We start from the raw sequence: 27,808 nt of genomic DNA on the forward strand, positions 1-27,808 counted from the left end.
CAGCATTTGTCTGTGACTGGCTTACTTCACTTATGATAACACCCTCTAGGTCATCCAAGTTATTGCACATGGTAGGATCTCCTTTTTGAAGGTGAATGATATTCCACTGTTCCACTGTGTGTGTGTGTGTGTGTGTGTGTGTGTGTGTGTGTGTGTGTGTGTGTGTATCTCACAATTGTTTATCCATTCATTCATCACAGGACACTTACATGTTTCTATATCTTGGTTATTGTGAATAATACTGCAATGAACATGGAAGCATAGATATCTCTTCAAGATCCTAATTTCAATTCTTTGGATCTATATTCAGAAGTGAGATTGCTGAATCATATGGTAGTTTTAATTTTCGAGGAAACTCCATACTGTTTTCCATAATGGCTATAAAAATTTACATTCCCATCAATAATGTACAAGGATTCCCCTTTTTCCACATTCTCACCAGCACTTGTGTGTATATATACATAATATATATATTTGTGTGTGTGTATATATACCAGCACTTGTGTGTGTGTGTATATATACACCAGCACTTGTATATACACATATATACATATATGTGTATACATATATGTATATACAAGTGCTGGTGAGAATATGGAAATTGGCTGTAATAGCCATACTAAAGGTGTGAAGTGGTATCTCATTGTGGTTTTGATATGCACGTCCGTAATGATTAGTAATGCTGAGCCCCTTTTCATACACCTGTTGGTCATTTCTATGTCTTCTTTGGAGAAATGTCTATTCAGGTTCTTTCCCTAATTTTAATTGAATTATTTTATTTTTGCCCTTTAGTTATAGAAATTCGTTGTATACTTTAGTTATTGACCCCTTATCAGGTGTATGGTTTGCAAATATTTTCTCCCATTCCACAGATTCATTTGGCATTTTGTGGATTGTTTCCTTTGCTGTGAAGAAGGTGTTTAATTTGATGTAATCCTACTTGTTTATTTTTTGCTTCTGTTGTCTGTGCATTTGGTGTCATATTCAAAACATTATTGCCAGAACCAACGTCAAGAGACTTTTTCCCCATGTTTTCTTCTGGGAGTTTTACAGTTTCAGGTTTTATGTTTAAGTCTTTAATCAATGTTGAGTTCATTTTTGTGTATGGTGTAAGATAGGGTGCAATTTCATTTGTTTTCCTGTGGATAACCAATTTTCCCAGCACTATTTATTGAAGAGACTATTTTTTTTCCTTGTGCATTCTTGATGCCCTGGTCAAAAATTAGTTGATCATATATGTGTGGGTTTATTTCTGGACCTTCTATTCTGTTCCATTGGTTTATGTGTCTATTTCTATGTCAGTACCATACTGGTTTGACTACTATAGCTTTGTAATACAATTTGAAATCAAGAAGTGTGATGCCTCTAAGTTTTGTCCTTCTTACTTAGGATTGCTTTGGCTATTCTGTTTGTGTGTGTGTGTGTGTGTGTGGTTCTATATAAATTTGTGGATTTTTTTTTGTATCTGTGAAAAAATGCCATTGTAATTTTGATAGAGATTGCATTGAATCATTAGGTATCTTTTGGTCATATGGACATTTTAACAATATTAATTCTTCCAATTTATGAACATGGGATATATTTTCATTTATTTGTCTCTAATTTATTTCATTGGTGCTTTATAGTTTCCAGTGCACAGATCTTTCACCCCTTGGTTAAATTTATATCTAAGGCTTTTTTGATGATATTTTAAATGAGATTTTTTTTAATGTCCTTTTTGGATTTTTTTTGTTAGTGGATAGAAACACTGTTTTCATATGTTGATTTTATATCCTGCAACTTTACTCAATTTGTTTTTTAGTTCTAACAACTTTTTTTGTGGGGATGAGTTTCTTAGCATTTGGGTATTTAGCTGAAGCTTAAACTCTTCTGCAAATAAAAAAATGATGCCCTTACACCAATGTAGTCTGGAAGCTAACAAATAACTTTTGTAACTATCTTACCTCATTCTTTCTGGTTCACAGCCCAATAAAGGAAGCAAGGTATTCCAGGTTGAACCTCCAGAAATTCACTCTTGATTTATACATATGGCCAGAAATTCACTCTTGATTTATACATAGGGAGAGTAAAAGGGATCCTGAAAAGTTTCTAGGAGTAACATCAGATATGATGGTGGAAGCAACTCACATGAGTTCCCCAGGGGCTGAAAGTAGCTGATGGAGAAAGCTTGGCCTCCTTTGTGATAGCATCCTCAGAGACTATTTCAGTTCTCCTTTCACACCTGGCATCTATTTATATGGTACCAGAGAAGGGATTTTTATTTTAAATTATGCATGTGGATTTGCACCTTTATTCTATCAGAATCAAACTAAATGTTATTCCACAACACTCCATAAAGTTAATGATACAATGTGATTAGAACTCTTTCCTGAAATACGACATTCTTCAGGGACCTTGAAAGTATTAAAGGGAGTGGATGCCAAGGCCAAATCATACCCCTGGAGCCACATAGAAGTTCCACAAGTACTTATATACCAGTGACATATATATTCCTTAGTTTCTGTGAATTCAATCAGAAGGTTTATATGAAAAGTTTCTGAAAAACCAGAGGTACCATGGCAAGGGGTCTAGGAGCCAACTTGACCTAGGCAGAGCAGTCCAAATCCATACTTGACTGTAGGTAACTAATGACCTGGTCAAAGCAGAGAGAAGAAGTGAAGATTTCAAGTTAGAAAGGAAATAAAACTTCTACCACTGTGATTTCATAATGTGACAAAATTATAAAATTAGAAAATCTATTTTGTGTTCATCTCATTGAATATTTATAAGTCACCAATATCAATTTTTAAAATATTTTGCATTTTTTTGACCTAGTGTAAGAGATCTAAAAAATAATTCAAAGGTTTTTACACTACAGATTTTTATTTCCCAGATATAATTTGTATTTAGTCTGATTATGACACAATTGAGTTCATTTGGAGCCTAATATTCTATATAGAAAGAGTAAATATGCATTTATGTCCACCTGTGTATGTATGTACGATATTTTGGAAAAAGGCATTGAACTAGGATTCTAAAGGCCAGACTGGGTCTACCACTTATATGGCATGCTAGGTAGTTTCTGTGGCCTTGGATAAGTTATCTAGCCTCACAGGGCCTATTTATTAATTTATAAAATAGGCATAATCCACTCTTTCAGAATTTTTATGAGTAGTAGATGAGACAACAAATAAGGAGTAATTCATTTTTAAATATTCATTTATTTTATATATTGATAACACAGAGACATAGATCCTGGTGGTTGCTGTTGCTTTGAGACAAGGTCACAGTCTGTCCCCCAGGCTACAGTACAGTGGCTTGAACATGGCTCACTGCAGCTGTGCTCAGTGAATTGAATCAGAAGATTTATATGCAAAGTCCCTGAGAAACCAGAGGTACCATGGCAAAGGGTCTAGGAGCCCCCAAAGGCCCATTTTGGCCTCCCAAAGTGCTGTAATGACAGGCATGAGCCACCATGTCAGGCCTTATATCTTGTTTTGTATTTTATGATTTTAAGTATCTGAGTTCTTCAGAGCTGGGATAGATTATATGTGATTCAGTTGCTCAAATTTTGGGGGGATGCCTATGGCAAATAAACTCATAGCACCCAGCAAAAGTTTATCACATCGAATCCTTAATAAATGCTTCTAAAGGTCTATCTGCACTCTCTAAAATAGCAGTTTCTGTGATGATGGAAATGTTCTATAGTTTCACTGACCAAAATGATAGCCACTGTTTTAAATACCATTCTCAGAGCTAATGGTTCCCTAGTATCTTTTACCATTAAGAACATGCAGTGTCTCTTCACAGCGGCCACCATCCCCATAAAGAGGTAAGTACGTTAAAAAGGAAAGCATACCAAGGCATTATAAACATGCAGTACAACCCCCAGTGGCGGACTCTCACTCCCAAAGAGGAGTCTTGAGAAGACCACTTAACTAAAAATGAAAGGCCAATGGTGAAATTTCCAGAACCAAAGCAGGAACATGGTGTTAGGAAGTGGATCTTCTCAACGGATTTCCTATAGACCACTGCCCTCCCCACCACATGTAGCTCTGTAATCTCTCTTGTTACCTATTCCTCCCAGTTACCACTTACCCAATATCCTGGTTATACAGATCAGGAGAAGCACCACCATGTCAAAGATCAGGGCAACACTGACGGTGGGAATCTTTTCAAAGAAGGAGCAAAGATTGCAGTAGCCACAGAATATGCCAGGTTGTGTGCGTGTGTTTGTTTTCCTTCCTTTTTTTTTAAACAGCTCTGCAATTCCAGCATTGAACTTGAGCATGATCATTATTTCCTCCTCTCATCATCTCACAGTATATCCATACCAGCACAGGCAAGACTCCCAATGTCAACACTGTTTGCTTTCTTTGTGGAGCAAGACACATTCAGTCCCATGCTATCACACATTTAGAGCAGATGTTCCTAAAAAGGATAAACCAGGTGCTTAACATATTTTATTCCAAGGGGTAATTTTAGAAATTATTGCAATCAATGAGCTAATAATAATGGTGGTAATGATGAGGCCAAGTTATTATTACTTATTACCTTTAATCATCGACAGCAACTCAATTGGACATAATTAGAGACATCATCATAAATAACGTGGAGCAGATGGAAGATGCCGGGCTTTTCATTTTGAGGACTGAGTAGGAAGGTTAATGACGGAGGAATGGGCATAAAGAATGGGGCGTTTATATCACAAATCCACCCTGCACTTGAACCTTTCCTGTCTGAAACCCATACAAACAGCTGAATTAGACAGAAGGTATAAGCAGCCAACCCTGCACTTTCAAAGTCTACTCACTCACTTTGCAACAGCCTTCTGCCCATCACTCATTGCCAGACCCCAGTTCTGCCCCTTTTCTATCCATGTGGGTTAAACAGTGGCTTCCTTCCTTCCTTCCTTCCTTCCTTCCTTCCTTCCTTCCTTCCTTCCTTCCTTCCTTCCTTTTCTTTCTTTCTTTTCCAATTTCAATGGCAAAAGGGAAATAGAGCAATAGTCTCTCCTGATCTTCCCCCAACCTCTCTTTGAAAACATGGAAATGCTTTAGTTAGCCATTTAGCATTAACTTAAAATTTGGCATGAAATGCCGTAAGAAACATTACATTACCTCCACTCATTAACTCAGTAAAACAACTGTTTCCTATATATGGCAACTGTAGTACAGGTGTAGAGGAATACACCCACAAGTAAGACACAGTTAGGTGTTCAAGTGGGATAACAAATAGATGTCGAAAAGGAAACCTGGGCTGTGAAGCTGTATACTTGGGGTTTAAATCCTGCAACTGCCATGTACTGAGCCATTATACTGGGCAAGTTATTTTTCTTTCCTGAGCCTCTGTTCTATTGATTGTAAGTGGCTAGCTTGTTACCAGTGCCCTCTTTGTGGACCACAATACCCCTGTCTTTTTCTCCATAAAAGCACCCTCCTCACCAGACTTCAGCTGTGGTAATTGTCCTGTCTCACCCATAGGTTTGGAGAAGGTACTGCAATGGATTATTCCTTTCTCTGCCCCTGGTACCTGACATATACTAAGTACTCAACAAATGTTAGAGCAGATGTTTCTAGAAAGGATAAACCAGATGCTTAACATATTTTATTCCAAGGGGTAATTTTAGAAATTATTGTAATCAATGAGCTAATAATATGAGTTTTCATGTCCCTAAAGGAACTTGAAGTCTAAATGGCAGACAAGACCAACACACACAAAGCAGAGAGGGGCACAAGAGCCGTGTCTGATGCAACAGTGACTCAGGAGGATCACTCTGACTCAGAATGGCCAAGCAAAGGTATTAGGAGGAAGTGGGATAGAACTGAGCTTTGAAGGCTGTGCTAAAATCTTTACAGACTCCCCAGGTTATCTCAAGTTCTCTCCAGGAATTAGCTTCACCTCTTTGTGCTTTGGCTCCACATCAGTTAAATAGTGATAACATTTGATCGTTAAGAACCATGTAGAGATGAAACAATTTTTCAAAGATTTTAAATTAAGTATACTCATTGCCACTCAATGATAAATACCATATAAATATCATAATAATCATATTGAGAAACAAAATAGTAATGATGCAAATACTCATGTACTGTTTCATGCTTGTGATCTTCGAGGGGAGTTTTTACTCAAATATCCCTAGATGAATAAATATATGTGGTCTATAAGTATGTCCCAAAGCAATTTTCTCCATTTGAACCTACATATACTTCACTATAGAAGTGAAAACAAATTTATTTAAAACTTCTTTTATATGGTTGTCTTTTGAAAAAAAATCAGAACTCTCATTAAAGCCAATAAGAATTTGGTATAAAAAATTAATAGCAGGATATGAGCTTATAGAATCTTATCAATAATATCTTTATGATCCACTGGTCTCTTTGTGATGTGCCAAACATAACCAGAATTTATTGATGAATATGATATTTGGGGTATAAAACTTTATATATGTTTTCTTTACTCAATTAGTGAATCTTGTTTAAATTAATATTGTTAAGAGATTTCATTTAGCAATGGCCAGGTATCATGGCCAAATAGATACTTTGATTTGAATTATCTGCCTAAATGTTCTAATTCTCCACTTTACTTCATGAAAGTGAGGAAATTCAGCTGTAGTAAAAATCTTAAATGTGAAAAAAAATGAGTGCTTTGTACAAAGTTCTAGGAGTGAGATGTGCAAGGGGATAAAAATATGAATAAGAGAATCCCAATACTCACTAAGATTACATCTCAGCTGATAAATGCATTGGAAGAAACAGAAAACTATTAAGCCAATACAAAGTACCAAAGAAATACGTGAAATAAGGGAAATAAACTCATGTCCCTATGAAATCTCCAATAAGGGAGAGATTCCATTCAGTCAGAGAGATAACAAAGGAGAGTGAATTGGTGGGCCCCTGGGAGGCTTTGGACCAGAAGGGTTGGAAGCGTTGTCACTGCAGAGCGAAGAGCCTGAGAAATGACAGGGAATCAGGAAAACACAGAGAAAGCAATGAGCATTCCTCCATTTCTTCTCCCAGCAGAGGAATATTGAGAAATGGAATCGGAAAGATGGACTGGACCCAAATTCTTAAGGGTGTTGAATATCAGGCTAAATATTTTCAGCTTAATTTGGTAAGTCATGAGAAACCACTGAAGGTTTTGTTTTATTTTGTTTTTAAGCTAGTTAGTGGCCTACGTTAATTTATTATTTATCATCATTCAACCTTTTACATTGAAATTGCTCTCCAATCCTTATCAATTTCCCCCTGGACTCTTACTACAGCACTTTTTCCCTAGTACCCCATGTCAGTGCTGCCTTCAATCACCACGACCCCCACCAGGCTCTCTGTCTCCTTCCCAACCCACAAGACATGAGTCTTAATTAGAAATATGATTGCATGGTCCCCTAGTTTAAAATCCATCAATAGATCCCTCTCTCCCATAGAAGAATGTCCAAGGCTTTAGTGTGGTATAGCAGGCTTGTCATCTTTAAAATTTTACCTATCTGCCTACCAGGTAACCCCCTCAACACACATCCCCTGTGGTCCCTGTGCTTTGACCTGGAATTCCTCACTGTTGCATTAAATGTCCTGATTTCTCACACCCCCATATCTAGGTGTGAGTAGTCTCCTTGTCTGCCTAGAAAAATATTATTCACCCTTGGAAATTCAGCTCAAATGTCACCTCCTCCATGAAGCCTTCCCTGATAATCCCTAGCCTTGCCCCCTCCCTCCATTGAGTTAATACCTTCTCTTCTTCTCCATAGCTCCATTTGAAGGCTCTGACTCCACTTGTCACTGTTCTGTGTGTTCATTTATATTACCATCTTCCGGCTACACTGGGTAGCACCATTTCTTATTGCTCTCTGTAGCTTTAATACAGGCACTCATTACATAACGGTTGGATAAACTAATTCATATATTTTTATCACACCAATTTCCTGAAAATATCTAAGGCAGTTGAGAGGAAAGAGCTTTAGAAAAGTGAATATGACAGTGATGTATTAGGTAAATTGGATGAGAGACTGCAGGCTTCGAAGGAGGGGGAGAATATGATGGATTCTGCTTTGAACATGGAAAATATGCCTTTGGCGTCCACTGCAATCAGGACCTGCTTTTGAGGCTACAAGTGATTCTGATTAGACAGGAACGGAGAATTAAGTCGTCCTTTTCACTTTCCAGGCCTAACACGCCCATGTCTTTTGATAACTTCCTCCAAGATGACTCTGAATTTCTTTAGTCCTGTCTCTCTTATCCAAATATTTCCTGAACAAGAACTCAAATTGGGCAAGTTTTCAGATCCTGTATCTGAATGTGTGTGAGCTCAGGGAGAAGGAAACAAAGTGATTTGCAACCTGGCGCTGGAAGGAGAGAGACTGTCAGGGGGCCAGGGATTGTTTTTGTTATTGCTGCCTTGCTCTAAACCATGTCTGTTTATTGTTATTGTCTTGTCCCCTTACTGATGTTCAATCCATTTCCTCATCACAAGTGTGAAAGGAAACCTGGCAAAAGTTACCCGAGCAAGAGTTCCGAATCAATAATAGATTCATCCTGAGGTACAGCACGACATCTGTTAGATATTTGGAGCCGCTGTCCATCCTGCCTGGAGGGGTGCTTAAGCAGTCAGGCTCCTTTCTCCCTGGAAGACTATAAAACACAGAGAGTTAAGAAGTGGCAGGAAAGTGCTAGTGATGCCTGCTTAAAAGAGCAAGTGCTATGACTTGTAGGATGCACATGTTTCAAGAGAGAAGACTGGTGTTCAAATTTAGCATGTGTTCTTGAACCCATATTTACACAGAATTTGAGTTGTGCGAGCAAAGTAACATATATGAAACCAAAACTAGTTATGTAATGGAACTGTTCCTCTGCACAAGAAATTTGTATATATGTGTGTTAAGAATTTTGGCTTGTCCTTTTTTACTACAAGCTTTAAAAACATCGTATTAAATGAATTTTCAAAACCTTCACAGCAACTCTTATTGCTTCTAGTCACAGTTGACCTGGTAGGGATTCCAATGAATTATCAGAATCTTTTTTTTCCTCTCTTGTAATATTGAAGCTTTCAATGAGAAAATCAACACCAGAGAGAGAGAAGAGAAATTGAAGAGAAACAGAAGAGAGAGGGGAAGGGGAGAGAGGATGCTGCTAGATAAATGAGATATCATACCGGAAAAGGAGATAGAGAAGTGGAAAGACAGCGCAGGGGAGGAATAAAGAATAAAAAAGATAAAGCAAGTAGATTAAAAATGGCCTTAGTTAAGGAAAAACTATGCATTATAAAATCCTCTTTAACTCGAGGGTAAAAGAAGCCTTTAAAGGAAGGCTGCACAGTTGCAACAAAAACAACCCTTTAAAAAAATCCCACTTAGAAATTTAAAGAGGTTATCAAAGTAGATTAGCAAACTGTATACTTGGAACCACATTTTCACAATCAAAACCAAACTTAGTACTATGAAGGGAGTCTGAGAAAAGACAGATGTAGGAAGAGAAAAGAAAATATTGGGAGAAAGAACAATAGAAGGGTAGAGAGCAAGGGAAAGCCAGAAACAAAACAAAAGCTGGGATATTTGTTTTATGAAGTATTAATAACTCACGAAAGGTTATTTGTCATTGCTGAATTCAGAAATTTATTATCCTTTATTAACAAGAGACCAAAATGTCTAGAGTCATTGGCTTGGAGTGTTTTAAAAATGCACCTTCATGCAGAGGACAGTGACCCAAGTTAACAGGCGGCCCTCATTGTGAAGGGGAACAGGATAGGGCCCTAAATCAGCCAGTTCCCACCCTCACAACCCTGCTAAGGGCCAGAGAGCTCCTCTGGGGGTGCAGGGAGACTTTGAAGTCCAGAAAAGTTTTGGATGGGAAAGGAGGAGTGGCTATGGAAAAGAGAATGAGAATTTATTATCAGGACCTTTGGGGGGTTTCATATAAAAGCCCTAAATTAACTTAATACTTACGAAATTCTGTGCTGTCACCCACTGTCTTGACTTTATTGCTTTCGTGTTTGCTGAACCCTTTACATATCATGCTGGATTAATCTCTGATCTTTGCAGTTTCATTAAAATAACACAGGGGAAAATTTCATGCTCAAACTTCAGGATGAGACTTAAGAAAGCAGGAAAGTAGACATAATCACCCACTCTCCATCTAGCTAAGAGACAGAGAGCATGCAAACATTTGAGAATTTTGTGAATCACCTAGAATGTCCCCCATTAAGGAGGCTCACTTGCTTCAGAGATGCCTCCTTCCAAGTCCTCCTCCTTGAGTCTTGGAGCCCAGGTGAGCTCCCTGCCCTGCAATGTACGCACTGCTTATCTCAGCAGCCATGCCCGCATGCACTCCACTGGCCCACTGAGTTGCTCTCCAGGTGAACTCTTCCATCGGCTCACAGTCTCATTCTCCCTTTCTTGGGAAGCCTTTCTGACCTCCCAGGTGATGTTAGAGATCCCCTTCCCTGGGTCCTCAGAATACCACCCCCATCCCTTCTCACAGCACATGTCCACTGCATTACACCTGCCTGTTTACTTGCCTCTCCCCCACTATAAAGCTCTTTAAGACAGTAGTATGAACCCACTTTTGCTATCTCTGCAGCACCCAGCACAGTGTCTGGCTCTCAAAATACTTTTTGAATTAATACATGAATGGGATTTAAAATCATATCTTAACTCTAAGGTCTAATTTTTTTTTCTGATTTACCATACTGCTCAAGGTACTGTCTGCCAGTGTGGTCCAAATAGAAGTACTGTTCAAAATGGCAGATTCCTGGACCTCAGACTCCTCCCTGTGATCTTCTTAAACTCTAATGCATTAGTCACACCCAGCTCCAGGAGTAAAAAATAATATGTACCTTTAAGAGATCTATGAGCTTTTCCTTCATTGGGGAGCATACAAATTATTGTGCTTGGCACAGGGGAGAGAATGGTGAAAATGGGAGAAAAGAAGGTTCTGACCCTTGAGGAGCTTACCTTCCAGCAGGCTGACAAACATTAAACCAAAAATTACACAGGTGCTATCAGAGTGTAGAACAAGAGGCCCCTGCTTAGCCTTCCTGAATAAGAGCAGTTTGAGCCAAATATTGGGAAATTCACAGTAATTATTAAGGCAAAAAAGAAAAAAGTGACAGGAAGTTTGGGAAGAGAGAAGGGGCAAGTCTGTGCAAAGGCCCAGAGGCAGGAAGGAGTAGGGCATGTTTAAAGAACTGAAGGAAGGTCAGTAGGTCTGAAGTCCAGAGAGAGGGAAAGAGAATGGCATGAGATGAGGCTGAAGATGAAGACTGAAAGAGTATGTGCCTGGGCAACCCATGACCCCCATTACCTTATGATAGTCACAGTTAACAGCTTTTCTTGTGTCCAAGAAGGGTATAGACACAGTAACTTTTTTATTTTCAACAGTAGAGTAGACCATAACTGATAGACTTTCATTTAAGGTCATATGCTGGGTTTTGTTTTTGTTTTCACTATTACAAAAGTGCTACAGTGATCTTTCTTGTCCACAATGGTATATTCTTAAGTAGTTGGCTAAATTTAACTAGAAGACAGAAAATCACTGGGGGAAAAATCAGTAGAAACACATAATAATCAATAAGTTAATGTTAAAGGAGGGACGATGACTTTTATGAGATGAATGAATTAGAACTATTTAGGATTTACAAATGATGTGAATCTATACTACAGTTCAGATTGGTGCTCATTTATTATATTCTGAATCATATTTTCTGGCCCTAACCCAGAGGAGAGATTCAAAGTACAGGTCTCCATCTCTGGCCCTGGAGATAGCCCAGTCTTTTACCTAGAAGGGGTAATATTGCACGATGGGTGAAAACTCCTACTCTGAAGTCCAGAGGGTCACTTTTTTTCCTGGCTTTGCCACTTACTAGCTGTATGGCTTGAAGCGAGCTTCCTAAGCTTCAGTCTCCTCATTTACAAAAGAGGAGATAAAAATATTACCTACCACTGTAGGGTCATAGTGAGGATTAAATGAGATGATGTCAGTGAAGCTCATAGTAACTGCCTAACATAGGAAGCGCTCAGTAAATGATAGTTACTATTGTTGTTGTTAACAAAGTCAAGAGAAGATAGTATGTAATAATAGTTTTCATTTCTGTAAAGTTTTCCATGATGCAGATCCTGATCTCAGCATTTTACCTGTGTTAACCCATTTAATCTAACAACCATTCTATAGGTAGGTGCTATGACTACATTTTTATAAATGAGGAAACTGAAGTTAACAAGAACAATTGAGAGTTCCTTCATAACAGAGCCAGAAAATGAAACCTAGGCAGTCTTATTACACTGATGGGCCAGCAATATCCACAATGTCAGAACCACATAATGTTGCAGCTGGAGAACACAGAGAAAATCTAGTAAATCCCAATTTATAAATGAGAAAGTTGAGGCCCGGATCATTAAAATGACCTGCTTTGGGGTCACACACACTTAATCTGAGAAAGTCCATGATCATTAAGAATTTATACCTGAAATCCCAGCACTTTGGGAGGCTGAGAAAGGCAGATCATGAGGTCAGGAGTTCGAGACCAGTCTAGCCAACATGGTGAAACCCCATCTCTACTAAAAATACAAAAATTAGCCGGGCGTGGTGGCAGGCACCTGTAATAACAGCTACTCAGGAGGCTGAGGCAGAAGAATCGCTTAAGCCCAGGAGGCGGAGGAGGTTGTAGTGAGCCAAGATCGCACCACTGCACTCCAGCCTGGGTGACAGAGTGAGACTCCATCTCAAAAAATAATAATAATATTTTGGAGTTGTAGCTGACGAATGAAATTTCATTTAGATCAAAGGCGTGATGACTCTTAGACATTAAGTAGCTCATATACAATGCTGTTTTATCATTTAAATGTATGTTAATCCCATGGATTTGATTTTTACTTAAATGTTCTTACATTTAGAAATGAAGGGAATAGAGGAGAAGAGTCCTGCAAAAGAAAGTTTGAGTTTTTTCAAATGCAAAATAGTTTTTTTTAAGTTTAAAATATTTGGCAACAACTGGCAAAATCAGCTCTGCTCCCCTTACCTCCTGGGCTTGTTAATGTCACTCTGAATTTGACTCTTTTGTCTTTACTGTGCTTGGGCTCTACATTGTAAGCAATGAATTTCTTTTGTTTGTAAATAAAGTATCAGGTACCAAATAAATCTCCCCATTCCAAACTCTGATAAGCAGTTTATTTTTTGCCCAGTTTATAATTATCTCTGGAAACTGCTTCCAATAAACTCAAAAGAGCAGCTCTAATAGAGAGTGGAAGTCCATGAACTAACACATAAAGCCATGTGTTCTGGGATGAATGACAGATAAGTAAAAGTTAAAAGAATTCTAATTTACACACTCCCCCAACCTGCTGTGTGACTCAAGTCCTTTAACCTATCTGGGGTTTGGTTTTCTGACCTATGAATGTGGCACTAAAGATTATCCTACTAACATGTGAATTGCTGTGAAAATTAAGAAAATTGATGCAAAAGTATCTTGCAATATTTAAGCACATTAAGAGTGTGGTATTACAGAAACTTTCCGAACCATGTTTCCCTCCGTTCTTCCCCTAGCTCAGCCTTTTCATCCTTTTAAATGCCACTCAAGTGTCATCTCCTATGGTCAAAAAGTCTTCTCTGAAGCTTCTGTCCTTACACATAGCACATCACTCAATAAATATCTACCTCGTCATACATCTGCCTCTGCCATCAGAACACAAGCTTTGCAAGATGAACAACCTAGTCTTATATCTTATCCATTGGTTTTCGTTTGGGTTCACCAAAGGTTTTTTGAGCACCTACTCGACACTCATAGGTCTCAAAGGTTGAAAATTAAATGACTAAAACTCATTCTCTGATGTTAAAGAATTTGGGGTTAATTGGGTAGAGCAAAAGCAGAAGCCAATCACAATAGAATGTTGCAAATCCAGACCTGAATGGGGCACCTTAGGAGTAGAATGGACCCAACTCTGCCTGTGTTGTAGGCTGTAAGACATTCTTCTCCGGGACCTGGGGAAGGCATGCTCTAACTTTCACTCATTCACTCTCAACAGGGTTTCTAACAGATACCAGCATCAGACCTAATCTTGTCCTTCAGAAGGAAGTTTTCTATCACCACCCACCAAGTACTAGTGATGTCCTCCAGGCATTTCCCACAAATTCCGGTGACCAAATGGCTTTGGCACTGTTGACCACACACCCAGGTGGTGCTACATATATAGGCCTCATAACAGCAGCTAATGAATCATTCCCTTTGGCTACATAAAAAGCAAAGCCAAAGTCACCTTTGGCACCCGCTTTGAGTGAGCTCAAGAGCAGCCCCAAGTTAAAGTCTTAGCTACTTCAGCTGGTGTTTCTTTGCAAATTCACATTTAGAAATAATAGTGTTCCCTTAATTCTGAAGAATGATTTACACTTCACAAAATACCTTCACATTCATCATCCTATCTGATTCTAACAACCACTCACTGTAATGAATACACCAGGAGTTATTTTATGGATGAGGAAACTGAGACAGGTGAATCAGACTAAAGCCCAAGTCTCCTGACTCCTATTCTAGTCCTCTCAAACTACACAACACTGCAGAACAATTGCAGAGGAGACACTCAGTGCTCATATTGCCCCTATTTTTCATGAGTTAGTCAAGTCAGCAAATGTTATCTTAGACTGGATGATCATCGAGGCACAGAGCTGGGTGAGGGAGGGAAGAGCAGAGCTGCCCTGACTCTCAGAAACACTTGGATGGTAAAAGAAAGAAAATAGGTGTGCAATCAATTACATGAAAAAAACCAAGTGAAGTGTGTGGCATGAAAACACCTGATTTGGGGTCCCAACCCTGCTACAGTTCAGTTCTCTGTCTGGATTTACAAGACCTGTTGTGGTTTACTGACTCATAGCTGATAGGGGCCTTAGACCTCTTATAATCCCCTTATGTTATTAATACAAATGCAGAAGAAAACCAATAAAGAAAATGACTTTCCTCATTGCCCCAAAACTAGTTGATGGTAAATGTAAGATTAGAACACAAAACGCAGAACCTCACCACTCCCCAAAATACCGTTATCAAAGATTGTGTTACAACAACCCTGGGATGTTTACATCCTGGCTTGTGTTTCCCTATATGTAGTGTGAAGGATGTTGAAAGAAGAGTAACAGGACCCAAATCTCTTAATAAATGGATATTTCAATGTATTCTCGATATTTATAGCTAGTTTACTCAGTATAATTATTTTCTGATTCATCTTTGTTGTCTTATGTTTCAATGATTCATTCTTTATTGCTGAGAATTATTCCATTAATAGATATAACACAATTTGTTTATCCATTAACCTAGTTGTGGACATTTGGTTGTTTCTAGTTTTTGGATTTTGTAAATTATTCAATTATATTTCCTTTGTTAGCTTATTAGTTATAACTTTTTTGTTTTCTCATTTCAGTGGTTGCTTGAGGGTTTAAAGCATACATATTAACTTATTACACTCTACCTTCAAGAGATATTATACCATTTCATGTATGGTAAAAGGACTTTATAATAGTTTGCTTCCATTTCTTCCTTCTTGGCCTTTGTGCTATTGTCATACATTTTACTTTTAGACCTATTATAAACATCACATTATATTGTTATTATTTTTAAGCAGTCAAGAATTATTTAAAGAGATTTAGAAAACAGGAAAAAGTCTTACGTGGTTACCATTTTATGGGCTATTCATTCTTTTGTGTAGACTTCCCTTTCCATCTAGTACCATTTATCTTAGGTCTGAAGAATTTTGTTTAATGTATCTTGTAGTGCAGGTCCACTGTGATTAAGTGTTTCAAGTTTTGCATATTTGAAAAAGTCTTTTGGTGGAGTTTCTCTATTTTTTAAAGACATTTTTACCAGATATATAATTCCAGGGTAACAGGTATTTGGGGGTTTTCTTTGTGTTGGTTTGTCTTTATGTTGTTCCACTGTCTTCTTGCCGATGAAGACAAGTTTCTGATAAGAAATCTGTCTAGTCTTTCTTCCTATGTGTCTTCTGGCTACTTTAAGATTTTTTTTCTTAATCATCGCTTTTGAACTATGCTATTATAATATTTCTCAAGCTTGGGGTGTATTGAAAATCTTAAATAAATGGCTTTAGAGTGTCTATTAAATTTGGGAAGTATTCAGCCATGATTGCTTCAAATACTTCTGTCTCCTTTCTACTTCATAGCTCCAATTACACAGATGTTCACTTCTTTGGAGTTTTCCTACAACTCACCGATACTTCATTTTACCTTTAGTCATTTTTTTCTATTTAATTTTGGATCATTTCTATTTTTATGTCTTCATGTTCACTAATCTAGTCTTCTGTAACATCTAATCTGCAATTAACTTCATACAGTGTATTTTTACCATAGCCATTATAATTTTAACCTCTGAAAAGCTGATTTGGATCTTCACTTTATAATTTTTATGTCTATTGAGTACAGACACAGTTACAATAATTTGTTGTATGTCTTTTTTTGTAATTCTAAGGTGTCAGTCTGGGTCCAGTTCAACTGATTTATTTTTCTCCTTGTTATGCGTTCTATTTGCCTAGTTTTGTTTTTTTGGTTTTGTTGTTGTTGTTGCATGCCTGGTAAATTTTCATTAGATGCCACACAGTGCATTTTGCTTTGTTAGGTGATAGATATTATTGTATTTCTATAGACATTCATGATTATTGTTCTGTTCTGAGACAAAATTAGTTTGTCAGCAGCATGATTCTTTCAGACCTTGCTTTTGAGACTCATTAGGTGGGACCAGAGGTGGATCTAGCTTCAGGCTAGTAATTTCCACAACTGAGACAAGACTTTTTCGAGAATTCCAGTCAATGCCCTGTGAGTTAAGAGGTTTTTCCAGTTTTGCTGAGGGGAACAGACTCACTACTCTGCTCCATATTCAAGGAGGACCCTCTGCAAATCTCTGGATTATTTCTTCAAGAGGTTCTCCCTTCTTTGGTATTCTACTCTGTGAACTCCAGCAGCCTTGGTGTCTCAGCTCTGTCTCTTCAACTCAGGGAGACCAATAGGTACTGCCTGGGTCCCCTCTCCCTGCACTGTAGCTACTTATAAGGCTAACATCATTTGTTTACTATATCTCAGAGATTACTGTCCTTCATTACCTGATAGCCAACTTCTTAAAAATCATTGTTTCATCTATTTTATCTTATTTTTATTTTTTAGTTGTTTCAAGTGGACTTGTAAATCTTGTCTCTTATTTCACCTTAACCAGAAGCAGATGACCCCTGGTACACTTTTGAGCCTATTACTTTCTTTTGTTTTTTATCAATTCAGTGTTGAAAATCTTAGTTTATACAAATATTGTCATTGTGAATGGCAATTATAGATAAACACTTTTTCTTTTTTTTTATTATACTTTAAGTTCTAGGGTACATATGCACAACGTTCAGGTTTGTTACATATGTATACATGTGCCATGTTGGTGTGCTGCACCCATTAACTTGTCATTTACTTTAGGTATATCTCCTAATGCTATCCCTCCCCCAGACCCCTACCCCATGACAGGCCCTAGTGTGTGATGTTCCCCTTCCTGTGTCCAAGTGTTTCTTCGATTGTTCAATTCCCACGTATAAAGTGAGAACCATGCGGTGCTTGGTTTTTTGTCGCTACGCTCGGTTGCTCTGTGCATCAATGAATGGACTCCTAATCAAGCTTCTAATAGTCCAAATCAAGATATCTCGCAGTTTACCTATAGAGGAACAATAGCTCCATCCTTCTTTACTGAATCACTGTAGGTGGGCTCCCCATATTGTCCTCGCACAGACCGGAGAACCATCACCCTCTCTAATATATACTACCAAACACACGCTACTATCAATATGGGAACATTTGGGATTGAGTATTTCTCCCACGCACCTCTTGGCATACATCTCGCAATAGTGTGCAATAGTAAAATACGTGTGCAGACTGTCGCGCTTAGGTCTACCCCAACATTAATAGGTTTATGTACTTACTTGATGGGTATATTACCCACAAAGTACATGGGGATGGCGTGGCGCGGTAAGGAGTATTTGTAGTTCTAGGATCCTTGGAGGAATCGCCACACCTGGCTATGCCACCAAGGATGGTTGTAGCCTGAGTGTACAAGTCCCACAACAGTTAAATATAAGGCTGGCTGAATAAACACAACTTCTTTCTATTCAGCATAGGAAAAATTTCCTATAATCTTAATCCAAACACATGGTAAACTCTATTTTATAAATATTCTTTGGTGTAAGGGAGAGCTTAGATATAATGATTTATATTATTTTTCGTGGATCAAGTTTAAATCAATAATTAATTCAAGGTTTGCATAGAAAACTTTCTACTTCAATGTTTCAAATTTCCCTTCTGGAAAGTAGTGATTGAAAGTTTGAAACAAAGAAGTGAAATGTAACAATATCTCTACATTTATTTTATTGAAACTGGCTTCATTAATAGCATTCTTTTCAATATGTTACAGCAATGTTGGGAAAACATAGCAACTAGGGTGACTATTTTTGAGTCTTGCTTGCCATAACAACATTTTTTGGAACCTCTCAACTTGTTGAAATATAGCATTGGTTTTCCCTGTAGTTTTAAATTATATTTGTTAAGATTGCTTAAAATATCAGCTAAGTAGCCAATTTTGTTACCCATATAACATCTTTAAAAATATTTTCCAAGTGAGATTTCTTTACAACTGAAAATGTGAATCTCATTTGTGAGTTTCTATGCCCCGTTTAATACTTTCTCTTCCAAAAACCAAAGAACTTCAGAATTACATAGTAAATAGAAACAGTTAACTACAATCTCTGAACAAAATATTTCCATAATCTAGTTATTTGGCAAAATTCTGTTAAGATTAACTTTTAAAGGAATTAAAATAATTAAATTAAAATCATTTCATGTATTTTAAATATATTCATGACAATTGCAGAATTTTGAAGAATTCTCAATATTCATTATACATATTTGTAATCCTTTGAAATTGCACCATTATTAATAGACACCAAGCATTTTAGTAATTTCCATATACTTTCCAACATATTTTGCCTTATCACGTGTAATTCTTTTTATTATTTTTCTAAGTAAATATATGTTGACCACCATTTTTTCTTCCTAATTCTAGGAGGAAATTAAAATCTAGGTTAAATGAATTGTAATTTAAGTTAAACTTACACAACTAAAGAACTCTTTTATAAAATTACCTTGCCACATCTATCCCACCTAAATTAAAAGTGTTGCAAATATCAGGACATTCATCAGATTGGATTGTGGAATCTATACTTAAGTATGATGATGTAATAAACATTACTTTGAAATGTTATTTAACAATAGAATTATATAAGGTAAATGATAACACTGAGAAATACAGTTTTTTATTTACCAGGTAATTTATCAAAGATTATACACACAACATCAATATATAAGAGAAATGATTTTCAGCAACTGTATGAGCAATTTTCTCTTTGCCACACAAGTGTTATTTTTATCATCTATTATATATGATGATAATAAGGCTTATTATTAATGATTGCAGGATGTTAAAGAAACTATTGCAATACCTTTGAAATGAGGTCTTGCATAGACCTTGAGGTCACATAGACCTTGAACTCCTGGGCTCAAGCAAGCCTCCGACCTCAGCCTCCTGAGTAGCTGAGATTGCAGGCACGCACCAGTGTGCCTGGCTTCTTTTTAATAGCTTTCTGTTATTGATTCTAGGTTAAATCCCTTCTGCAGAAAAAAAGTACTTTGCATAATTATATACTTCAGATGTGTGTCCCCACCCAAATCACATATTGAAATGTAATTCCCAGTGTTGAAGGTGGGGCTTGATGAAGGTGATTGGATTATGGGGGTGCATTTCTCATGAATGGTTTAGCACCATCCCCTTGTACTGTCCTTGAGATACTGAGTGAGTTCTCATTAGATCTGGCCATTTAAAATTGTATAGCACCTTCCCCTTTGCACTAGCTCCTGCTCCTACCATGTGAGACAACTGCTGCATCTTCTGCCGTGATTGTAAGCTTCCCGACGCCTCCCCAGAAGCAGATGCCAGCATTATTCTTCCTTTACAGCCTGCAGAGTCGTGAGCCAATTAAACCTCTTTTCTTTATAAATTATCCAGTCTCAAGTATTTCTTCATAGCAATGCAAGAATGGCCTAATACATATAATTTCAGTTCTTTAAAATTTGTCGAGCTTTGTTTTATGGGCCAGAAGATAGTGTTTCTTAATGAATGTTCCACGTGTACTTGAGAGAAGAATGTGTATTCTATTACTGATGGGTGAAGTGTTCTATACATGTCAATTTGCTGAAGTTGTTTGATAGTGCAGTTCATGTCTCATATATTCTTACAATTTTTTGTGTGTTTGTTCTATCAATTCCTGTGTGAGAAGTATTGAGATTTCCATCTATAATTGTGGACTCCTCGCTTCAGTTCTGTAAGTGTTTGCATTATGTACTTCAAAGTTCTGCTATTAAGTGTACACACATTATAAAGTGTTTGGATCTTTGGTTTATTACATTTCATCAATTTTGGAAAAGAGTTGCCCATGATCTCTTCAAATATTTTTTTCTGCTCTCCTGTTTTTTCTCTATCTGGGACTCCAGTTACACACATGTTAGACTTTTGATGTTGCCCCATAATTCTTAGCTCTCAGATGCTTTGTCCTCTCTACCACCACCTGTTTTTTTCTCTTGTGTTTAAGCTTAGATAACTTCCATTGTTCTGACTTCTAGTGCACTCATTCTTCTTCAGCTGTGACCAATCTGCTTATCACATCTCTTATGTATGTAGTTTTTATCACTTTACTGAATCTATTCTTGCATGTTTTCTACCTTCTCCAGTGGTTAATACCATTAATAAATATCAATCATAAGTATTTTTAAAGTTCAATGTTCCAGCATCTGTATCATCTCTACTGATTTGTCTCTTCACAATGGGTTAGTTTTAGGGGTTTTATAATTTTGTAATCAAATGCCAAACATTATGCTTAGAACAATACTGACTAAGTTTTAAAATATTTGAACACAGAAATGGATGTAGTTCTTCTTCTATCAGGCATTATGGGGAGCTGATTTAATCTAAGTGATCTGGATTTGGGTTTTTTATTACTACAGTTACCTTTGGTGCACTTTGAAGAGTTCAGTTCACCTTGTTACCCAGTGACTTCAACTGTATTGTGGATTCAAGAAAATTATTTTTGTTGTTGTGGACTATTCAGTTTTTCCTTTGGGTAGGATAGGAACAGAGTTATCTTGTGACTTTCTATATCCTAAGCAGAACTGAAATCCTATTCTATTCTATATTATTCTATTATCTTCTTTTTATTCTGCATTGTCAAAAAACAAAACAAAATAAACAAAACATTGCAGGTAGTGACCACTACATTTAAAATTAAAATTCATAATCTACTAATTAGTCTTGGCCTGCTAAAAGCCAAAATGGATATAAAGGATTGTTGGAGCCAAGAAATCAAAATTTCCCTCCAGACCAAACAGTTATTTTAATAATGTTTTCTTTGTATCATTTGCTTCTGTATCAGTAACTCTTCTTGTAGTTCTGGGAACAAAGTGGCCATGAAATTATATGAAATGAATTAAATATATAAGAAAACAGATTTTTAGCTTGATGAAAGTAAAATTATATGAAGTACAATCTGTTAGGGCTACTTTGCCATCAAATTTATTTTTCTGAAACCAGATAATTTTAGCTCTTTTGAAAAATCAGATTGTAGTATCAAAGGACAAAATTTACTGCAAACGAGGGCTACACACACAAATTGCAAAAGTGAATATTTCCTGAAAGCTTCTATTTTGATTGGAATGACACTCAGTGGTGATTGCTTTATGCAACAGTCTCTGTTTTGCAATCAAGTCTTATAAAACAAGATTTTCTGCTAAAGACTGAACAAGGTAAATGGAAGCATAAAGCTGAACTGAAAGTCTGGACACAGGTAAAGAGTTAGGGTGAGATCTAGACAGTTGAAAATTATCTGCATATGTGGCCAATTTGTGTCACTGACTTTCCTAGGAAAACAGCTCTGTAGAGAGGCAGGCCTACGACCCGCAACAAGTTTAAAAGAAAAGCCCAAGCTACTCTGTTTGGGTACAGAATTGAAACTAACAATGAAACCAGAGAAAAATGGAAAGATAATACTAGAACTGTATTAGTCCATTCTCGCACTGCTATAAAGGAATATTTGAGACTGCATAAGTTATAAAGAAAAGAGGTTTATTGGTTCAGGGTTCTGCAGGCTGTACAGGAAGCATAGTGGCTTCTGCTCAGCTTCTGGGGAGGCCTCAGGAAACCTTCAGCCATGGCGGAAGGCGAAGGGGAAGCAGACACGTCTTACATGGCCAGAGCAGGAGGAAAAGAGAGGGTGGGAGGTGCCACACACTTTTAAACAGCCAAATCTAGTAAGAAGTCTATCACAAGAACAGCACCAAAAGGATGGTGCTAAATCATTCATGAAGGATCCACCCTCATGATCTAATCACCTTCTACCAGACCCCATCTCCAACATTGGAGATTACAACTGAACATGAGATTTGGGTGGGGACACATATCCAAACCATATAAAAAACCAAAGAAAAAACAGAGGGGAAAGAAAATATATGAGATCCACACAAAAGGTCCAAATAAACAAGTGTTTATTATCAGAGTTCTTGTAAAGCACTCTGATCATTTCATACATTATCTTATATTTTAAACAATATCTGGCTCTACTAAAGTCACAGTCCATGGAGTGGGACTGACAAATATACCAGCTATCGGGGTTATGTAAACAATCTTCAGTGCACCCTGTAGCCTAATTTACTGTCATAAACATTGTGGGAAGCAGAAATCTCTATGGCACCTTGGTGTGGATATTCTCACTGTCAGCAGGGAAAATTCATTGCCTTCTCACAATGCTGAGACTCCAACAGCATTTACCAAGACAGATGACTTGGTGACAGACACTACAGGCCGAAAGTTAATATTTAGCTCAGTGAGATGAAACATGAGAACATCAGAATTGTGCCCCTGGACCAGTTCCTTGATTCTGCAGTCCAACTGACTGTCTCTGATGATGACCCCAAGAGTGAGTCCTGGAGGGCCAGCATGTCACATTCAGCATCAGCCTCAGAGTCAGGGAAAGGTCCAATCATTCTGGCTTCCCTTAATAATCCATGCTATACCTATCATCTCTGAATGGATTGTAAGCACTTTGCAATCTACTTGTATTTTAGCCAGTACCACCTTTGAGGCTAAATGAGTTCCAGCAGTGTATTTACTTCCCTCTGCTGAAATAATACACATCTTATATTTATTCTAAACTTACCATTCTTGAATATTCAATATTTGCATTTGTTAAACAAGACTCAACTTATCCTCTCCATTCAATCATGACTTGATAAAATTTGATTCTGTCCAAACACAGTCTTATCTTTCTAAATGAAAGGTCTTTTGTTTGAGACTGTGTTTATATAGCTATCTCTTCTCCCACAACTTCCTCAATCTGTTAAATTGTCTTTCTGGATTAAAAAAAAATACAGATCTTAATGATATAAGGTACCTTGCTCTCAGTCACAGCTCTCCTACCCTTTTTTATTTCTCTCTGGAATTGAAATTGAGTAACGTTTAACAGAAGGTGTCTGATTATAACTATGCCCCGGCTGTGAAGAGAACAAATTCAGAACTTTCTCCTAAGGAGAGAGGCAGCAAACTGTTACTCTCTTGTCAAATCCAGTTTTCTTTTAATCTCTGACAATGTTTCAGATTGAACCAATGCCTTTAATATGACTTAGTGCTTTAGGAAAATAGTATCACCTCAGGCTATTTAGGTAATTAAACCAGCAGATCCAATAAGTGTTATCTTTCAGAGTCAACCTTCTGAAGGAGGCTAGATGCACATGTGAATGACTTTGCTGCAGCATAGAATGCATCTGGATCATACTTCTGGAAATTCCTTTGGAGCCACTGTGTAAATGAAGCTATCAGGAAATCTCATTGCTTTGTAATCACGCTTTACTTTTGACTAAAAAGTAAAAAATGCTGAGAGTTCAGAGCTCGATTTTTCAGACTGGCTTCCAAATGAATTGACCTTTTGTAAAAATCCACATTCAAAGTAAGTCACCATTGAGGGTTAGCCTTTCTTTCCAACCTTACCATAACCACCTCTATCAGCAACTACTCCTGGAAACCTACATGAAGTAGGTTCAGTGCTGCAAAGAGATAGAGCAATCCATTAAATATGGTTCCTACACTTAAAGAGATTACAGTCCAGGTGGAAGCAAAACACAGGTATCATATGAAAAGCACTAGATGAAGTATAAGGTATGTGAGGCTTGAGAGGAGTCTGAGCTGAAACAGCCTAAGAAGAAGTCATAATGAGGAATGGGACTCGTGCTCAGCCCAAAGGGCCTGGGAAAGCTGGACATGTATGGATATCCTTCACAGGCTGACTCATCACACGAAGTGCAATGACTAGTTTGACTAAAAGTAATGAGAGTGGGACACAAGCTCCATTGCTGACTTAAACCTTGCTTTAAACAAGTTATTTAACTTCTCGAGTTCTCTAATTTCTTGTGGTACCTGCACTACTGGTTCAAAATGGCAGACCGACCACATGCGTTGACTTCCTTCCTTCCCCCAACCCACTGAAATGACAAAAAGCAGTGGCATGCAGTTATTTGACACCCAGAAGCATCATCTTTTAATACTCCCTTTTATGACAAAATTGCTTTCAGTACTAATCGTTATTTCATTAATTTGTTCCACAGTTTGAAACAAAGGTTTACTTTACATACAACAATTTTCATTTAAAAATACTTAGTGAAATATATCATTATGAACTAAAATTAGTACTTACCACAAAAATATTACAGCTCACTATTTGGTCTGTTGATCATTGTTTTAAATTTAAACACAAATAAAACTCAAAATTATCAAATAAAATGAGATAATGGAAGTAACTCGAGTTCTTCTTTATCATCACTGCACTGTCGTTGTTCATTTCAAATCTACTCTTTTCAATGCAAGCATAGGTAGCACCATAAGGATTGGAGATACAAATGCTTCCGAGAGTGAGCTTGAATGCTTCCAAATCTTTAAGAACTTACTCTTGAAACAAACATAGGTAGCTGAGTCCCTTTGTGTTGAAGTCAATTAGGTAACTGGAAGATTTACAAGTTAGCTTCTCCATAGAATCCAATGTTTGTTACAGAATAATCAGTAAAAATTACACTTATTTGTGTTGGGGTCCACTGTATAATTGGGAAATTTCCAAATTAGCTTCACTGTAGAATTCAGTGTTGTTAAAGAATAAGCAGTAAAAACTGTGGGGTTTTTTTGATACACATATATATTATTAAAACTCTACAGTAACCAAAGCAATTATTTAGAACTTAGATCAAAGAAAGTGGGTTTTTTGGTCAGGGGATTGGAGGAGGCCAGTTATCAATGACCTTGGTGATTATAAAAACCAGACTTCCTTTCTGTTGGTTTTATTATTGTGTTTAAATTCTCTACCAGCAATACATCTCCTGTTGTTTGCACCCAGAGCTTTCCAGCTGCCCCATCTTTAGTATGCTATCACAGTAAAGTGCACAAGGATGTAAAGCCATAAGAAAGCAACAAGAATGGGAGTTACAGCCATTTAGAAAATCTTAAATGACAGGCTCATACTGCCTACTAATACTGGATGCAGGAGGAGGCTCCAGCTCAGGAAATGCATAGGAAGACCACCACATACGTTTTTCCTGTATAATATTTTGGAATAAGCAATGTAGAGAGAATGGGAGAAGGGGCAGAAGTTGAGACGATGAATAAAGAGCTACCTGTAGAATTCTCCTGGGTCAGGAGATAGCCCCTTCTCCACTCTCTCTGCCCCATGCCACAGCAGTGTCTTCCCCCATGAAGGCCTGGGAAATGCTCCCAGAGGAATTAAGCAACCTGCCTGGGAAGAATTTGCATCTACATGAAAGTTGGTCCCTCAAAGCTGGCTCTCCTAGCATTTGTGGCCCAGCATTGTGGCCCAGCAGAGGGAGAGACAGGGCAGCCTGACTGAGGTGAAGCCTGGCAGTCAGCACACCCTGAATTCAAATTGCTGTCTCCCTGTGGAGGGGCACCTGAAGCAACAGAGGAAACCACGTCATCTGCCTTTACTAATCAACAGTCTTTTGTGTTTAAATATGAATTACAATCAAGGTTCCTGGAAAACTTGCAGAGAACCAGCTGTTCAGAAAAGAAGGAATAGGATGGAAGAAAGAACTGAGAAGCAAACATTGGATACCCTAGAAAAGAGAAACAAACATCAAGAGAATTCTAATTAATAGCGTCCGAGAGCTGTAAGAAGAGTGGGCATCCAGAAAACAAGAACAGATGACTAAAAAAATACACAGTAAAAGAAAAGGAAAGAGTTCATGGAAATAAAAACATTATTTAATAGAAGGGCCACAAGAAGTTCAGGAAAGCTTTCAGAATATAAATAAAAGAGAGAGAAAACAAAATATAAGGGATAATTGTACATTTAACATGTAAATCTTTTATTTTTCTCAAAATATCTGTTATTACATCAAATAATTAATAGCATTGCTATTCATGAATGACAGATTAGAATTTAAGAAATAAAGTATTACAATCAGATTCTCCAGATATCTATACCTTATCACAGAACATCAGTGGTATTTTAAAAAAAAAAAAAAAAAAAAAAAGGTGGAAATCATCTAAGTAGTTTTCAAAGAGTATTCCACTAAGACCTAAGATTTGGCAAAATTTTATCAGCAGGTTTTAAGGCAAGCTGAGCAGACAAAGTCCCACACTCTTGTGCATAATTTAACCAGGTGAATTTCTCTTTCATGTTTTTGTACTGGGGTTCCATGCGCAACTTCATTTATAAAGGAGTTATTTACTAGAGAACTAGGCTGTGCATGCAGGGCTAATATGAATGTGGTCTCTTTAGTCTATACTTATAAACTATATGCTCATCATTCATGTAGAAATACTGAAAGCTGCATGAGGGAACAGAAAAATAGGGCTGTTAGAGCCTCAGCCTCTCCTCTATTGTGCCAGGCATATTGGATGGAACCCAAACTTGCCATTTCACAGAACAAAAACTCTGTAGTGAACCAGCTTCCCTCTCCGTAGAAGAGTTCATCCTCCATCTGTTCTTTCTTAAGCATTCTCCTTGGGAATCTCACTGGCTTACTCTAAGTAATATCCAATATCCCAATGGCTTACTCTAAGATCACATGCAGTATGCTTCCTGAGTGAGGTTCTGATAAATTGTGTTTTCTCTATCTTATTATATTTCCATTGCTGTTTTTACACCTCATGTAGATTGATATCCTGGGCAGCTACTTAGTGGCCAGCCCCATCACCTGGCTCAGTGTGTTTAACATAAATGTTTGATAATCATGAATCGGAATCAGATCCCTTGCTCACAATTGTGGAAAAGGAGACCTGGAAGACAAAATGACTGAATCAAAGTTACAGATTTTCCTGTTATATTTGACATTGCTGTTATGCTTTCTTACAGGTCCACTTGGCTATGATTTTTCTTCTTAAATGGATGTCAGCTACCTTGGTTAAGTATCGTCAGCTTAGATTCTTTTTCTAAGTCTCACAGCACAGTGTTAAGAATAAAACAGGTTACCAATAAGTACTTGGTGATAAATTCTTTTAAAATAGTTTTTAAAAAGAAAATAAGTGTCCACTTTTAAGTAGGAGGAGTAGAATGTAATAGCTCAACATTTCTGCTACAAGAATTGTGGAAAAAGTTTACGAAGATTTAAATATAATATTTTTAGAGGCATCAGACAACTATAGAAGCAAAATGGCTAAATTGCCTAAATTTCCAAAGAAGAAAATGTCCTTTTTAGAGAAAGTTGGCAAATGCTGG

General features: G+C 37.4%; 1 long non-coding RNA gene across 2 annotated transcripts; it reads left to right on the forward strand.

The window, feature by feature from the left end:
* On the forward strand, window positions 1–27,520 carry LOC108513302 (uncharacterized). 2 transcript variants are annotated; one of them, XR_001880853.1, is made up of 4 exons: window positions 1–91; window positions 5,659–5,779; window positions 6,999–7,092; window positions 27,446–27,520. It is a non-coding gene; the product is annotated as an uncharacterized LOC108513302 (long non-coding RNA). The 2 variants fall into 2 exon arrangements; XR_001880854.1 differs by lacking the exon at window positions 27,446–27,520 and adding an exon at window positions 19,896–19,978.
* The last annotated feature ends 288 nt before the right edge of the window (window positions 27,521–27,808 follow it).

Source organism: Rhinopithecus bieti, unplaced genomic scaffold (genome assembly GCF_001698545.2).
Source record: "Rhinopithecus bieti isolate Rb0 unplaced genomic scaffold, ASM169854v2 scaffold_32107, whole genome shotgun sequence".
In the NCBI taxonomy this organism is placed as follows: domain Eukaryota; kingdom Metazoa; phylum Chordata; class Mammalia; order Primates; family Cercopithecidae; genus Rhinopithecus; species Rhinopithecus bieti.